This window comes from Hemiscyllium ocellatum, chromosome 4 (genome assembly GCF_020745735.1).
Source record: "Hemiscyllium ocellatum isolate sHemOce1 chromosome 4, sHemOce1.pat.X.cur, whole genome shotgun sequence".
NCBI classification, from domain to species: domain Eukaryota; kingdom Metazoa; phylum Chordata; class Chondrichthyes; order Orectolobiformes; family Hemiscylliidae; genus Hemiscyllium; species Hemiscyllium ocellatum.
Window position 1 is genome coordinate 57,412,390 of NC_083404.1, and position 14,732 is coordinate 57,427,121.

The window sequence follows — 14,732 nt, forward strand, 5'->3', positions numbered from 1 at the left end:
TCAGTTGTTTCCAACGTGATTTATTAACTGCAGTGAAATGTAAAATAATATGTATGTATTTGTTGCAGTTAGTGACCAAATAATATCTGTCCTGTGGTGCTTGCACAAGAGATTTTGAAAGATAACCAGTCTTGCGAACCATCAACAAGAAAACCGATAGGTTTATCATTGAGCTGTAAATCTGCCATTGTGAGGAGCACTTGCATGTCTCTGTAGATCTGGTTCTGTTGCACTAGTGAAATGGAAAGTTAATGCATATTACTGGGTGCCAGTAATTGCACAGTGGAATATGTGGTTGGAAAACTATTTAAGATAGCATTTTTAATAGCTTTACACACTCCTAACCATTTTGTGAGCAGCTCAGTGCAACTAGAGATGAACACAATTAACATTGATTTTATTGAATCTCAAGAGCAGGCCTTCTTCCGGTAAATGTTGTCTCAGTGTTATTTTGGGGGTCTAATCTCTGCATGCTCTAGAATGGATTGCATTCAGCACAATAATTCATAATTTGGTTTTTCAGTTGAATAAAAGACAAGGAAGACTTGCATTTAAGTTGTATTTTTACATGACTGCAGGATGCCCCAAAGGCTCTTTGAAGTATTTTCACTGTTGTAATGCAGGATAAATGCCCACCAATGTATGCACAGCAATCCCCCACAAGTTTCCTCTCCGATTCACCAGTTTGAATCAGGAGTCAGAATTTAGGAAGGAACAGCAACAGAAATTGAATTTTATTTAGTCCCAGTAAGAAAGAAATTTAAAATCTCCATGAAAAGGTCATTATTTCTCTTGATGAATGTGAGACCACCAGAAGATTTCATGAGATGTTTTGACTGACTGACTGACTGACAACTGGTAATTAATTTCCACCAGTGAACTGATAAATTATGGGAACGTAACCTGCAATGATGGAGAATGTTGACAATGATCATAGTGAATATTCTTCCCATGTGTGCGAAAATCTCACACCTCATATTTTTATAAACTATATTTCTAAATACATATTTCTGAAAAACCTATCCAATGTTACTCTAAATTAATCCAAGCTAAACTTACAAATTCCTGTGGTGAATTCCTTGATCAAATTGATGTCTTCCTCTGGGAAGCCTGACCAAGGGGGTTGCACAAGGCAGCCATTCTTGCGAATTCAGCCCTGCCTGAGCATTCTGTGGTTGCATGAGGTCTTGACTCTCAGATATAGGTCAGAATTGCGTTAAGCACTGTGTGGATGGCATGTTACAATAGGACTGATACATCTGCTGGAGTGCATGTCCAGAGTCTGAATGAGGAATTTCCACTGCCTTGATGGACTAGGAGTAATTTTGCAGCATGTGTGTTGAATATAGTTGTAACATGTAGTACTGTGCACAGCCTTACCAATTCAAAAAGGGCTGGGTGAACACTTTCCCTGGAAAGTTGGCCTAGCTGCTTTTGAGGCAGAGAGGTGTCTGGAGCAGAGCATTAGGAATGGATACAACTGGAACACCTGTAGCAAATCTGAGGATATATCAACTAAGGTAGCTTTTTTTTTACTGCCGATCACTGCTGCGGTAATATCTTCACCATCACCACCTTTAAGTAAAGAACTAATTATTTAATCTAATAATCATCCTAGATTATTATGATACTTCAGAGTTGTTTTGGATTTCTACGACTCACTTTATTCAGCACATCAGTGCAAAAAAGTGCACCCGTTTCCACATGCATTTAATTTCCACAAATAACTGATCACAACATAAGTGCCCATTCGGTTTCATAAACTACTAGCTTCTTTTTCCTGATATATAGCTTCCGTTGGTGCTTCTTTCCCCAGTCCCAGTGCTTCTTCAAGCTGGAACCTGATTGCTGTTGTTGTGGTTCGTTTTTAGGAAGGAGCATACTTGCCTGGCTCTTATTGCCATGTCATGAGTGGGATGTGTGCATTGTGTGAATTGAGTTGCTGGTGTGAACTCGCATGTTATGTTCCCAGTGAGTGATCCTTAAACCAAAATAACCACATTTGCTACGTGACATCTAAATAAAAAAATTTGAAGAAAATTTTTGTTGCAACTTTTAATTTTTAACATGTATCAAACTGTTTCAAATTAAACAAGTAATAGGCAAATAATACTTCAAATAAAAAGAGAAATTTCAATTTAGATATTTGATGCAACAGAGACCTGTCTTTCCAAACCATAACACACCCCTTCAGTATTTATGACATTATATAGTTCCACAGTAAACAGTTCTTTGTAAAGGGCAAGTCAGGAGACCTATCTGACAATTTGCCCCTAAGGTTCATGTGTATGTTTATCATTAAGATTTGCTTCGATGATCCCTCTGTCCCTTAGGTCATGACAGCCCTGATGTTGTAGCTTTCCAAAGTTTCTTTCAACGACAAATATCACCCACTCAACAGTGTTTCGGGAGGTCTCCTCCTTCTCCTTCCACAAGGATCTGTGAGTATCCAATTTAACTCTTAGCTTCTTCCTTGCCTCTACTCTCCCCTCCACATTCCTGATGAAGGGCTTATGTCTGAAACGTTGACCCTCCTGCTCCTTTGATCCTATCTGCCCTGTTGTGCTTTTCCAGAGCAACACCTTTTGACTCCTGACTCTCCAGCATCTGCAGCCCTCGCTGTCTCTCTGGACTGTTAACACAGCTTTCCACATTTAGGGTCTTTTCAGCCAACTTGCACATTTATCTAAGTTTTTTTTTCTACCAAGCAGGAAACGTGTTCTCTTCCTGTGAGAGATTTGCTGCTTCTCCTCACAAAATTACTTATGTTCCACTTTCTATGTCTATCTCTTTTTTTTTGTCTTCATCTGTATTGATCACCTTCAATTTCCAGCTCTCCTGCTAGAAATTCTCCTCTGTCTTGCAACCTTCCATTTGTGTCTAGCCACACAGCTTTTTTCTTCATTCCTGTTGGTAATGCCTCCATGTCAAGGTAGCTAGGTAATCAGGATCAGAATTATTTATTATCCAGGAAAATTGTAATTGATCCTTTAGTTATTACAAATTCTTACATCCTGTTTATCATTGTCAAAAACAGTTACAGATACCCTGCACACACTTTCAAGAAATTACAAATTCTCCTTACTGTACTACTTCACAGAACTTCAGCCTGAATAATGTGACAAAGAAGATGATGCCATTTGTGCAAATGTAGCTTTCTTCACTTCAGTGAGGCCCCAAGAAAGAGGATTAGAGAGGTGGTGAAAGCGTTATCCCACTGTATGTCAAATATTAAGCATTTTTGCAAATGGGAATAGTCCCATCAGATGAAATTTCTATCCAAACATCTGAGGCATCCACAGACTGCTTCTACTTTGCAGTTCTAAAGTAGAAAACATTTTAGTAGAGTAAGAAGTTAGTTGAGAATGACCAGAAAGTATGTAGATGGCTCTCCACATTCAACACTATCAACTGATGCCAAAGTTTTTTGCACTTTGTATAATTTCTACCTCGTTCGGTACAGTGGCTTGTTTCGCAGTTATAATATTCCTGATGAAGGGCTTTTGCCTGAAATGTCGATTTTACTCCTCCTCAGATGCTGCCAGAACTGCTGTGCTTTTCCAGCACCACTCTGATCTAGACTCAGTTATAATAATCTGGCTTTTTTATTTCCATGTAATCATTGTACTGGAGACTTCCTTGAGCAAATTCACCAATTTGTATTAGTTGCTTTACAAATTTGTGCAGTAATAATTCGCACAACAATCTTTCAGAATTTTATTTGTAAGCTGAATTGTGAGTGGTGTGTAACACTTTGTTTGATTAAAACATCTTACTATGTTTGAGCTTGCCTGCCATGTGGACTTTGCCATTCTGATGACTCAATTCCACTCATTTAGAATAACTCTGGCCTAGCTGAACAGCTAATTTAATTTTAAAGTGCTTCATTCACAAAACTATAGCACAAATATCTCTAGATCTCAATGAAAATCATTGTTATGCTGGCACAATAATACTGCAATGAGGTATATCAGTGGCCGTGCAGTTGCCAGAAATAACCTGAGTACAAAGTTTTGAAACTTATGGGACATTGGATTGCAATACAGTACTTGGCTGAAATTTAATCCAGACTGTTTTAACTTCCATTATCTCCAAGTAACAGTCATTTTAGTCTATTGAAAGACTCCTCCAAGTCTCAGCCTTTCCAAAGTTAAAATTCAAAATTAACTCTCAACAAAACCTCACTCCTAAGATGCATTCTTTGAACCGAGATGTCGCCTCTTTTATATTGATAAAACCTTAAGTATTCTCAGGAGAAAGAAATTCTGCATTTTACATATTAATCAATCAAAACCTACATCTCTATTTGAGCTGATTAAAGGCTTAACAACCATCTAGGTTTTTGCAATACATTTGTACCAGTTGTATGACCCTTTGATCTTTTACTTAAATTCTATGTCCGATGTATTGCCTCTCACTTCCTACCTGAAGAAGGAATGGGGCTCTTAAAGTTTGTGGTTTCAAATAAGAATCAAACTGGTGATTTTTGACTTTGTTCACCCCAATCCAACACCGGCACTTCCACATCAATGTTTCCGGTTTGGTCCAGCATTCTCTTGGATCGCTGTTATTTGGCAGATTAATCCAAATTTTCACTTGTGCGGGAGTTTCTGGTTAGTTGCAGCTGTGAATAGGAACCTTGTGAGATGCTGCTGTCCATTGGAAAGACAAATGGAAAACCATGGACATGACTGACTGACTTCCTGTGCTGCCATCATTGTGGACTTGGTGCTTCACTGGGTAGATTTACCCGCCCAACTGATGATAATCAATAGTTATGCTATGTTTGTGACACATAATAATTTCAGCACAGCATTGATGCAGATGTTAGCTTGGTAGTTGCTGTTTCCTAACTACATACAGACTTCATCCCTCTCTAAGGCAGCAGTCTGAAGTTTAGTCATCCTGCTTGGTGTCTCATTTTTTTTTACCAGAATTGAACTTCTGACTTCCTAACCAATCTCAAAGATTGCTTGTTTCCACCTCCTGGCAACGTTACATGACCTCACTCCTGTCTTGACTCATTTACTGCTGGATCTTTATGCCACTGGTAACCTATCGATTTTATAACCATCTACTCTTCGCTGGTTTCCTGCATTGTCAACTCCATAAACTTGAGGTCACCCAAAACTCTGCTGCCTGTAACTTAACTCCCAGGAAGTCCCTTAGCCATATCACCCCATGTTTTCTGGCCTAGACTGCAAATCGTAGAAACCCTGCAATCTGGAAGCCGGCTGTTCGGCCCATCGAGTTCACAATGACCCTCCGAAGAGCACCCCACGCAGCCCCATGCCCCTACCTTTGTAATCCTGTATTTAAATTGGGCTCCCACTCCAGAAATGACATGAATGTAAACGTCTCATCCTTGTTTCCAGATCTGTAAATGGCTTTGCTCTTCCCCAGCTCCATAATTTCCTCCAACACAACCTGACTTCAGTGTACCTGTGCTCTTGTAATTCTGGCATCTTGTACATTTCCAATGATAATTATGCAACATTAGTGGCTGTAATTTCAGCTGCCTAAGCCCCAGGTTGTGAACTTTTCTCCCTACACCACTCTATCTATCTCATTTTCCTCCTTTTTAATACATTTCTTAAAACCTTCCTCATTGACAAAGCTTTTGGCCACCTGACATAATGTTTCTTTATGTGCCTTGGCATCATATATTTTAAATCTTATTTAAGCATTAGTTAAATGCTATGCCAGAGACCCATCGTCCTGCAGTTTTTACATGTGTGTTCTGGTCTGCTCCTCTTCAGAAATCCAGTGTTACAGCAGAAATGCTGAACGGGAACCTATGGCATCTTACTTTTTGAAAAGGCTAGTATGAGAACAGCTTGAATCCATAACTTTGTCACATTGTTAAACAGCTCCTCTAACACCGTTCACTTGAATCTCGACAAAGGATGGGATTTAAAACTCTGGTCTTTGATCAAGAATTTGGCTTGAACCCAATTCAGTAAATCTGCATTTGGCTTCAGAAGCCAGAGTAAGTTATTTTGGGATAAAAGCTTAATCCAGGACTACATGTGACCTAATCACATTATTCTGCTTTTGAATTATGCTGATGGCTGTCGCTTAATTTCAGGCAGGAATATGCCAACCTCACTTCGCCATAAATAGTCAGTCACATGACTCCAGGTTGTAGTCCAGATTTATTTGAAATGACAAACTTTCTGAGCGCTGCTCCTTTGTCAGGTGACTGCACCTGACAAAAGAGCAGAGCTCCAAAATCTTTATTTCAAATAAACCTGTTATATAACTTAAAAATTTAACTGCTCCATATTTTCTGAGCTATGTGGTACAATGTGTTCTTTTGAAAGAGTGAGGGAGAATTTAAGACTGAATGAGTACCACAGAGTCTGTTAAAGAAATTACCTAACCACAGATTTCTCCTTAAGCTACAGATTATCTAAAAAAAAACTAAGTGCAATGGAGAGCAGAGAAACATCCCAGAGCCTGCAGACACGAGAGTGACTATCTCTATCTCTACCTCTCTCTACCTGATCAATCATTGTTATCAAAGAATGAATATAGCATGTCATCATTGCAAGTATCAACAATAGGACTGAGGAAATAACTTGTCACCTTGTGGTCCGGACTCTGAAATCTTTTCAAGTTTGTTTACCTTGTTTATATTTTTCTCCCCACAGTATCTGTGTTAAGCCATTTATCTTTCTGTTTGATTTAATGTGAGTGAGTGTTTATATGGTTGAATGGTTATATTTTAAGTTAGATAGTGGTGGCTGAGAAACCCTTTTCTCTGCTCTTGTTAAAGTTAAGTGTGCTAAAATAAATGGTTATTTCACAATTACTGATGAAGCCTGGTATGGGTTGCATTCAGCCAGGCAAATTGGTCATCTTGGTGGTCTCATTGGGATTTTTTACAGCTTGTGTGACAGTGGGGCACGATTATTGGTGCATTCTCCCCAGTTGACACATAAAGGCTGTCTGTCAGGATCTTTAGAATGAGGGTAAGATTGGATGTGGACTTAATGTCAATGGTAGTAGTGTACCACTGTACTGGTTTTCTCATAGATGGCATTAGAAACAGCCGGAACTATCCGGCAGTTAGAACAGGTATCTCTGATGTATTTGCAGAAATTAGCAAAAGCCAGAGTCTGGAATTGGCAAATAAATTGCATCTATCTAAAGAGCCAAGAGGTATTTGGTGCACCTTACCTGTACTTCCACCAATTCCAGGCGTTTTGCCAGTATTTCAAACAGTGAACCACATGAATTGATAAGGATTCTATTACAGCTAAAACAGCTTGAACATGTGAAAGAGATAAAGCCGTTCAAAATAGAAAAGGAAATGTTTGGAATCAAGAAAAAATGGAAAAGGATATTAAAAAGTAAGAGATGGAGATGAGAAAAGTTGAACTTGATTTTCAGAGAGGAGGTGTAAAAGGGGACAGAGATAAGGAATACCTGCTTGAAATGATACAGTTAACTAAACAAAAGGTCTAATGGAGAAATTCTTAGCCATAATATAAAGTCCAGGGGGGAAGTATTTACACTTCCACAGATGCTGCCAAAATGTTAAGAAAAGGATGTGGAGGCATTTTTACTGTCACTTGAGAAGGTAGTAAGACAAATAAAATGACCAAAGGACAACTGGACATTTGCCCATGCAGAGCAGGTTGACAGGCTGAGCACTTCACATTGATAATCACTGTCAGAAGAGGATTCTGTGGGTTATGGTACAGTGAAAAGAGTTATTCTAGGTTTATGAGTTAACATTTTGCCTGTGCACTTCAAAAAGTTAGAGATTTGAAGAAACTGTTTGTGAAGACCTATATTAAATTTGAAAGGATAAGGCAAAGCAATGTTAACAGATGGATACAGACATTGGGAGTAAATACCATGCATGATACACTCAAATTATTCTTTGAAGAATTTAAAAATCTTTGATCTATAACACAAGTTCCAATGACAAAAGTGTTGCAACTGTTAGACAGGGAGCAAGAATGGCTGTTTATGAACTGATTCATAAAACGAGATCTTTTTTATGCCACTTTCATAAATAGTAGGAATATGAAAGGAAGGCAAGTAGGCAGAGTAAAGATAGGGCAGCTGGGAATGCCCCTCCTCAGAACAGAAAGGAAGGAGCTGAAGGTGGAGGTGAGATCAAAGGCCTCAAAGTTTCCATTGTAATAGAGATACACCACCTTCTTTCAGAATGCTGGGAGTTGTGTGGGAAGCCCCAAGGACTTAAGAACTGCAATAAGAGGGAAGCCAGAAAGGAATTCAAAAGGAAAATACCACAGATCTCATACACAATACCAGCAGACATCAGTGTGTGATTGGAAAAAAAATCAAGTGGATTGTGAGGAAAGAAAACTTTCACAAGGTAAAGAATATTTACCCTGTATATATTATTTTCTCATACATAGTATCTGTGTTAAACAAATTGTTTTGTCTGACTTTATTTGTGAAGAATGTGTGTATGTGGTTTTGGTCTTTTTCAAGGGTACAGTACACATTGCATTGTGGTAGATTTGAAATCCTTCATGTCTCTACTCTTTGTTAAAGTTAAGTGTATAATAATAAATAGCTCTTCCAATGTAATGGTCGAAAATCTGATGTGAATTACTTGTATCCTGAGTAGCAGTCAATTAGGCAAATTGATTGTTTTGTTTGTCTCGTTGGGATTTTATACATTTTTGGGATGGCTTATGGAACAGTGGAGCATGATTATTCCTGCCCTCTTCCCAGTTAAGTTGTGACAGTACAGCAATAAATGCAGGAAAACAATAGTAAAATTAGGACAGAGGTAAAAGCAAGTGAAGACTGAGCACTAGAGCAAGATTCTCCATTCCTTTGCACCATACCATCATGATCCTGTAACCATGGAAACAACTGTAGTTGATTATGGCAAATTGTAAATTCAGATTTGATTTAAAAGAATATTTTTAATCACGTTGTTTGGATGTGTTATGACGTACCCCCATGGCTAGGTGGCACTTGATCCAGGGCTTTCTGGCCCAGAGGTAGGAATATTACCACTATTGTCACAAGACCCTGTTTTAGTTGCTATACTGCTATTTCACTTGAGTTACTTCGGTGTTTGGGAGAAATTTTGTAGACATTTTCCACAGATTACATGAGTAGTTATGATATGGTATCTGTAACAAATATATATGTCTATTAAAATTTATACTTATGGCAACAATAAGAAATGAAAAATAAACACTTTTTAAAATGATGCCTTTCATGGACTCAGGAATTTCCAAATTTCTTAATTCATTTAAATATTTCTTTTTTTATAATATATTTTTATTAAGAAAAAATAGATTTTTAAATATTACCACAAATACAAAACAATGCAATTCAAAACGGTACAAAAATAGTACAAAACTAAGCCCAAATAATAAAACCAAATTCCCCAACCCACCCTCCTATACGAATGTATAAACATATAGAGAGAAGCATAAAATTTAAAAAAAAACTAAACTAGCTACTTAACTAACTAAATAAATACCTAACAACAAACAAATAAATAGTAATAACTCAGCCCAGCCAAACAAAACACTCATACATTCACAGTTCCTCCTCCTTGGATATTGGACTCATGAAACACAATCGTTACAGCTATATAAAAGCCCTTGTTAGTGTGGCAAATAAATCTGTGTCCAGGTATTTCAAAAAGGGTTGCCATGTCTTGTAAAAATTCTCAGTTTTATGGTGTACCATATTTGTGAGAAAATTCAGGGGAATATGCTCCATAGCAATCTTCCGTCAACCCGACAGGCCTGGGGTTTTTCTGATATCCAACCTAGCAAGATATTCTTCCTTGCACAGAATGTAAGAATATTGAAAAGTTTTGCCTTATGCGAATCTGCAGAAAATACAATGGGTAGGCCCCAAAGGAGCAAAATAGGGTCCTTCTCCACCCCTCCACCTAATATCCTCTCCATTGCACCCACCACAGCGCTCCAATATGTTTGAAGCCTGTCACAAGACCAAAGACAATGGGTAAGAGTACCTGTGCAGACCTTACACTTGGGGCATGCTGAAGATACCCCTGGTTTAAATTTTGACAAACGGTCTGGGGCTAAGTGGACCCTGTGGCGAATCTTCAACTGTAAAGCATGGGTCCTATTGCAAATTGTTATCTTCCTTGCATTCTCCCAAATATCTTCCCATGTCTCTGAAGAAACTTCAACACCCAGCTCACTTTTCCACATCTTGCAGAGTTGATCAGACTCATCTGAGGTGGCATCCCCCAGTTGGTGATATAGAGTACTGACAGAGTGTGCTCTTAGCCCTTAGTATCCGTCTTTCTATGTCAGATTTGTAGGGATCAGTCAAAAGTGTGGTCCTTTTTTTGAATAAAATCCCTAACTTGAAAAAAAATGAACGAGGTCTCTGTTAGGTAACTCGTACTTCCGTACTAACTGATCGAAGAATATCATTACATCTCCCTCAAATAAATCACCCAAGCAAGATATACCCCAGGCTACCCAATGTTTAAATCCTGAATCTATCATACCTGGTTGAAAACTCGGCATATCTACTAAAGGTGTAAACAAAGATGTTTTGCTAATATTACCTTCCCTCTGCCGAATTGCCCTCCATGCTTTAACAGTATTGATGACTATTGGGTTATGGCAATATTTCCTAACTGTCCTCACTTTGTCCAAAAACAGCAAACTGGTAAGGGGGCACCTTGCCTGGGAGACTTTGATATCTAGCCATATTGAAAGAGGGTCCCCACAAACCCAATCACTTACGTAGGTCAAAAGCAAGCTTAATTGGTAATTTTTAATGTCCGGAAGGTCTACTCCCCCCAATCTGTGAGGCAACTGCAGTTTGGCTAATTTAATGAGGGGCCGTTTATGGTGCCAGATAAAGGAGCTGAACCAACTGTTCAGTCTCCTGAGTGTTTGTTTATTGAAAATCAGAGGGAGCATCCGTATAGGGTATAGCAAACGAGGAAGAATATTCATCTTAAGCGTTATCCGACCCAACCATGAGACTGGAAGTGCCTCCCATCTTTGGAGATCTTGTTTAATTTTTTCAAATAATTGAGTAAAATTTGCTTTGAACAGCCAATCCAGAACTGGAGTAATGAATATGCCCAAATACACAAACCTTCCCCCCCCCCCCACCCCCCCACCCCCCGCCGTGACCACCTAAATGGGAATCTATAGTCACACTCCAGAGCCAACTCTTTCGTAAGACCACCCATAGGCATAGCCTCTGATTTAGCAAAATTAATCTTATACCTTGAAAAAGCGCCAAATGCGTGAATGCATTGTATCAGGCAAGGCACTGAAACTGCTGGATTTGTCAAGAAAATTAGAACATCATCTACGTACAGCAAGATCTTATGTAATTTTGACCTCACTTCTGGAGCTGATATATTGAGATCCCCACGTTAAATATTTCTTTGTTAACATTTCCAACAATAGCAATTATTGGCATAAAAAAACTATAAACCTTAAATAAATAATACCATTATTAAAATACTTTCTTTACATGCAACGTGCTCATGTTTTGAATATTAAGTAGTATTATTTAGATAGCAAAATTCAGTTAATGAAAGCAGGATCAAAATGGTATCTAAAACATTATTAATAATTCTATCTTCTCATCTAGTTCACTAATTCCTCATTGGGAAATTTCTGTGTTTTATTTTTGATGCAAAATCCCAGTAAATGACCATTCCAATTCTGGTTGAGTGTGTTTGTGATGACTCTTGAGTTCTCCCTAGAGTTGATTTATTGATTGATGGATTGATTTTTTTATTGTTGTCATAGAGATGTACAGCACGGAAATAGACCCTTCAGTCCAACTTGTCCATGCTGATCAGATATCCTAAAATAATCTAGTCCCATTTGCCAGCCTTGGCCCATATCCCTCTAAACCATTTACAGGGGCTGAACAGAGGCTCAGTGGTTAGCATTGCTGCCTCACAGTGCCAGGGTCCTGAGTTCAGTTCCAGCCTTGGGCGACTGTCTGTGTGGAGTTTGCACATTCTCCCCATGTGTCTGCAGGGTTTCCTCCAGATGGTCCGGTTTCCTCCAAGATGTGCAGGTCAGGTGAATTGGCCATGCTAAATTGCCCATAATGTTAGGTGCATTAGTCAAAGGGAAATGGGTCTGGGTGGGTTACTCTTCAGAGGGTCGGTGTGGACTTGTTGGGCCGAAGGGCCTGTTTCCACACTGTAGGGAATCTAATCTAATCTAAACCCTTCCTATTCATACACCCACCCAGATGCCTTTTAAATGTTGTAATTGTACCAGCCTCCATGACTTCCTCTGGCAGCTTGTTCCATGCATGCACCACACTGTTTGGAAGTGTTGTCCCTTAGGCCCCTTTTTACATTTTTCCCCCCTCTCACCCTAAAGCTATGCCATCTAGTTCTGAACTCCCCCTCCCCAGGGAAAAGACCTTGTCTATTTACCCTATCCACGCCCCTCATGATGTTGTAAATTTCCATATGGTCACCACGCAGCCTGTACTGAGATATAGTGAAAAGGTGTTTTGTGTGCTTATACAAGCAGATTGTACCATACAAAGTGCATCAGAGTAGCAGAATAGAGTGCAGAATATGGTCTTACAAGTACAGAGAGATCAGAATTAACATTGAGAGGTGTGTTCAAAAGTCTGACAACAGCAGGGAAGAAGCTGTTCTTGAATCTGTGTACGTATGTTCCAACTTTTATATCTTCTGCCTGAAGGAAAAGGGTGGAAGGTAGTATAACCGGGGTGGGAGCATCTTTGGTTATGTTAGTTGCTTTCCCGAGGCAGCGGGAAGTACAGATGGAGTCAATGGGTGGGAGATTGGTTTGCGTGATGGACTGGACTATGTTCACGACTCTCGATAGCTTCTTGCAGTCTTGGGAAGAGCAGTTGCCAAACCACCCTGTGATGTACCTAGATAGAATGCTTTCAATCGTGCATCTGTAAGAATTGGCAAGCGTTCTTGTGGACATGCTGAATTTCTTTAGCTTCCTGAGGAAGTAGACATATATGGTTGTTGTTCAATCAGATCATCTTTAAATTGGCACGTCAGTTTTACGTCCAACGGTAAGGACAGAGAAGTTATCAGTTTAATGTCACCTGGTCCATCTTTGACTCCTCCCTTCTCTTCCTCGACATCTCTATTTCTATTTCTGGGGATAGACTGGCCACCAATATCCACTATAAACCCACCAACTCCCACAGTTACTTGAACTCTACATCCTCACACCCTTCTTTCTGTAAAGACTCTATTCCATTCTCCCAGTTCCTCTGTCTCTGTCACATTTGTTTTGATGATGCCAATTTTGACAAGGGAGCCTCTGAAATGTCCACCTTCCCCAGCTTCATTGTTGACAGAGTGCTCAGGTCTGACCCATCTCCCGCACTCCAGCACTCACCCCCTCTCCTCCTTCTCTCCAGCAACAGTGAGGCCCCATTGTCCTGACCTACCATCCCACCTACATCCACATCCAGAGGATCATTAGCTGCTATTTCTGCCACCTCCAGCAGGATGCCACTACTAGACAGCCATTCCCTCCCCTCCCTTGCCAGTCTTCTCCAGGTTCTGTTCCCTCCCTTCACTCCCAATACCCCACCATAGCCTCATGGCACCTTCCACTGCAACCTTAGAAGGAGTGACACCTATTTGTTAACTTCCTCCCTCCTTAGTATTGAAAGGCACAAACACACCTTCCAGGTGAAGCAGTGCTTTACCTGCCCTTTTCACAATCTAGTCTTTGCTGTTCACAATGTGGTCTCTTCTACATTTTGGGGAAATGAAGTGTAGACTGGGTGACCACTCCACAGGACACTTGAGGTCTGTACGCAAAATGGACCCTGAATTTCCAGTTACTTGCTACTTCAGTACACCACCTTTGTTCTCTGGCCAACATCTCTGTCTCAAACTTGCTGCAGTGCTCCAGCAAAGCTCAATGCAATCTGGAAGAACAGCATCTCATTTTCCACTTGGGGACCCTGCAGCCTTCCGGACTGTATATCAATTTCAATTACTTTAGTGCTTGAAAGTTCTCTCAAATTGTTATCCCAACCAACACAGACCAAGTCTTGTTATTACATAGTCTGCTATTTCACACAACCCATTGTGTTTGCCACTAACAGTCCCCATTAATAGCTATTTACCTTCGTAGCCAGCTCGTTCTCCACTCCTTTGTTTGTCCAACTGTTCTTCTCTCTTTCTATTTGGGCTCTTTCCCTACCTATCATTTACTCCTTTAACCCATCCCATCTTCTGCATATAAACCAACATTTTCCTAACTACCAACAGTTCTGAAGAAGGATCACTGGGCCTGAAACATTAATTCTGATTTCTGTCCATAGATTATGCCAGACCTGCTGAGGTTTTCCAGCAACCTTTTGTTTTTGTTTCAATTTAGTGTCTCATCTGAAAGATCACTCATTGTCATTGCAGCTACCTGAAAGCACTTGGTGCTCAAGAATCAACATTAAGTTTGGAACCTTTTGACTCAAGAGGGTTTCTTAAATTAGTTTATCTGTATTCTTTCATGGGGGGTGGAGGTCACCAGCAAGGTGTTTTGTTTGTTCCAAATTGCCTTGAACTGAGGGTATCTCAGCTGGCAGTTGCGAGTCAATACATTGCTAGGGGTCTGGTAAGGCTTGGAGATTTCCAAATGAGGAAGTAGTGAACTCGATGAGATGATAGAATTGTTGATAGTGTTTTAGATACCATTTTGATCCTGCTTTCATTAATTGAATTTAACATGCCAATAATTGCTATTGTT

General features: G+C 39.7%; 1 protein-coding gene across 7 annotated transcripts in view; it reads left to right on the forward strand.

The window, feature by feature from the left end:
* LOC132815383 (neurocalcin-delta) overlaps positions 1–14,732 on the forward strand; it is a 313,099-nt gene that overhangs the window by 65,090 nt on the left and 233,277 nt on the right. For 3 of the 7 annotated variants that reach the window (XM_060824272.1, XM_060824270.1, XM_060824276.1), the window contains exons 2-3: positions 2,334–2,441; positions 8,182–8,353. The exons of 2 other annotated variants lie outside the window; for them this stretch is intronic. The gene's annotated coding sequence lies outside the window, so the exon portion shown is untranslated. The remainder of the gene's footprint in view (positions 1–2,333; positions 2,442–8,181; positions 8,354–14,732) is intronic. 2 more of the 7 variants (XM_060824274.1, XM_060824273.1) reach the window with 2 other exon arrangements.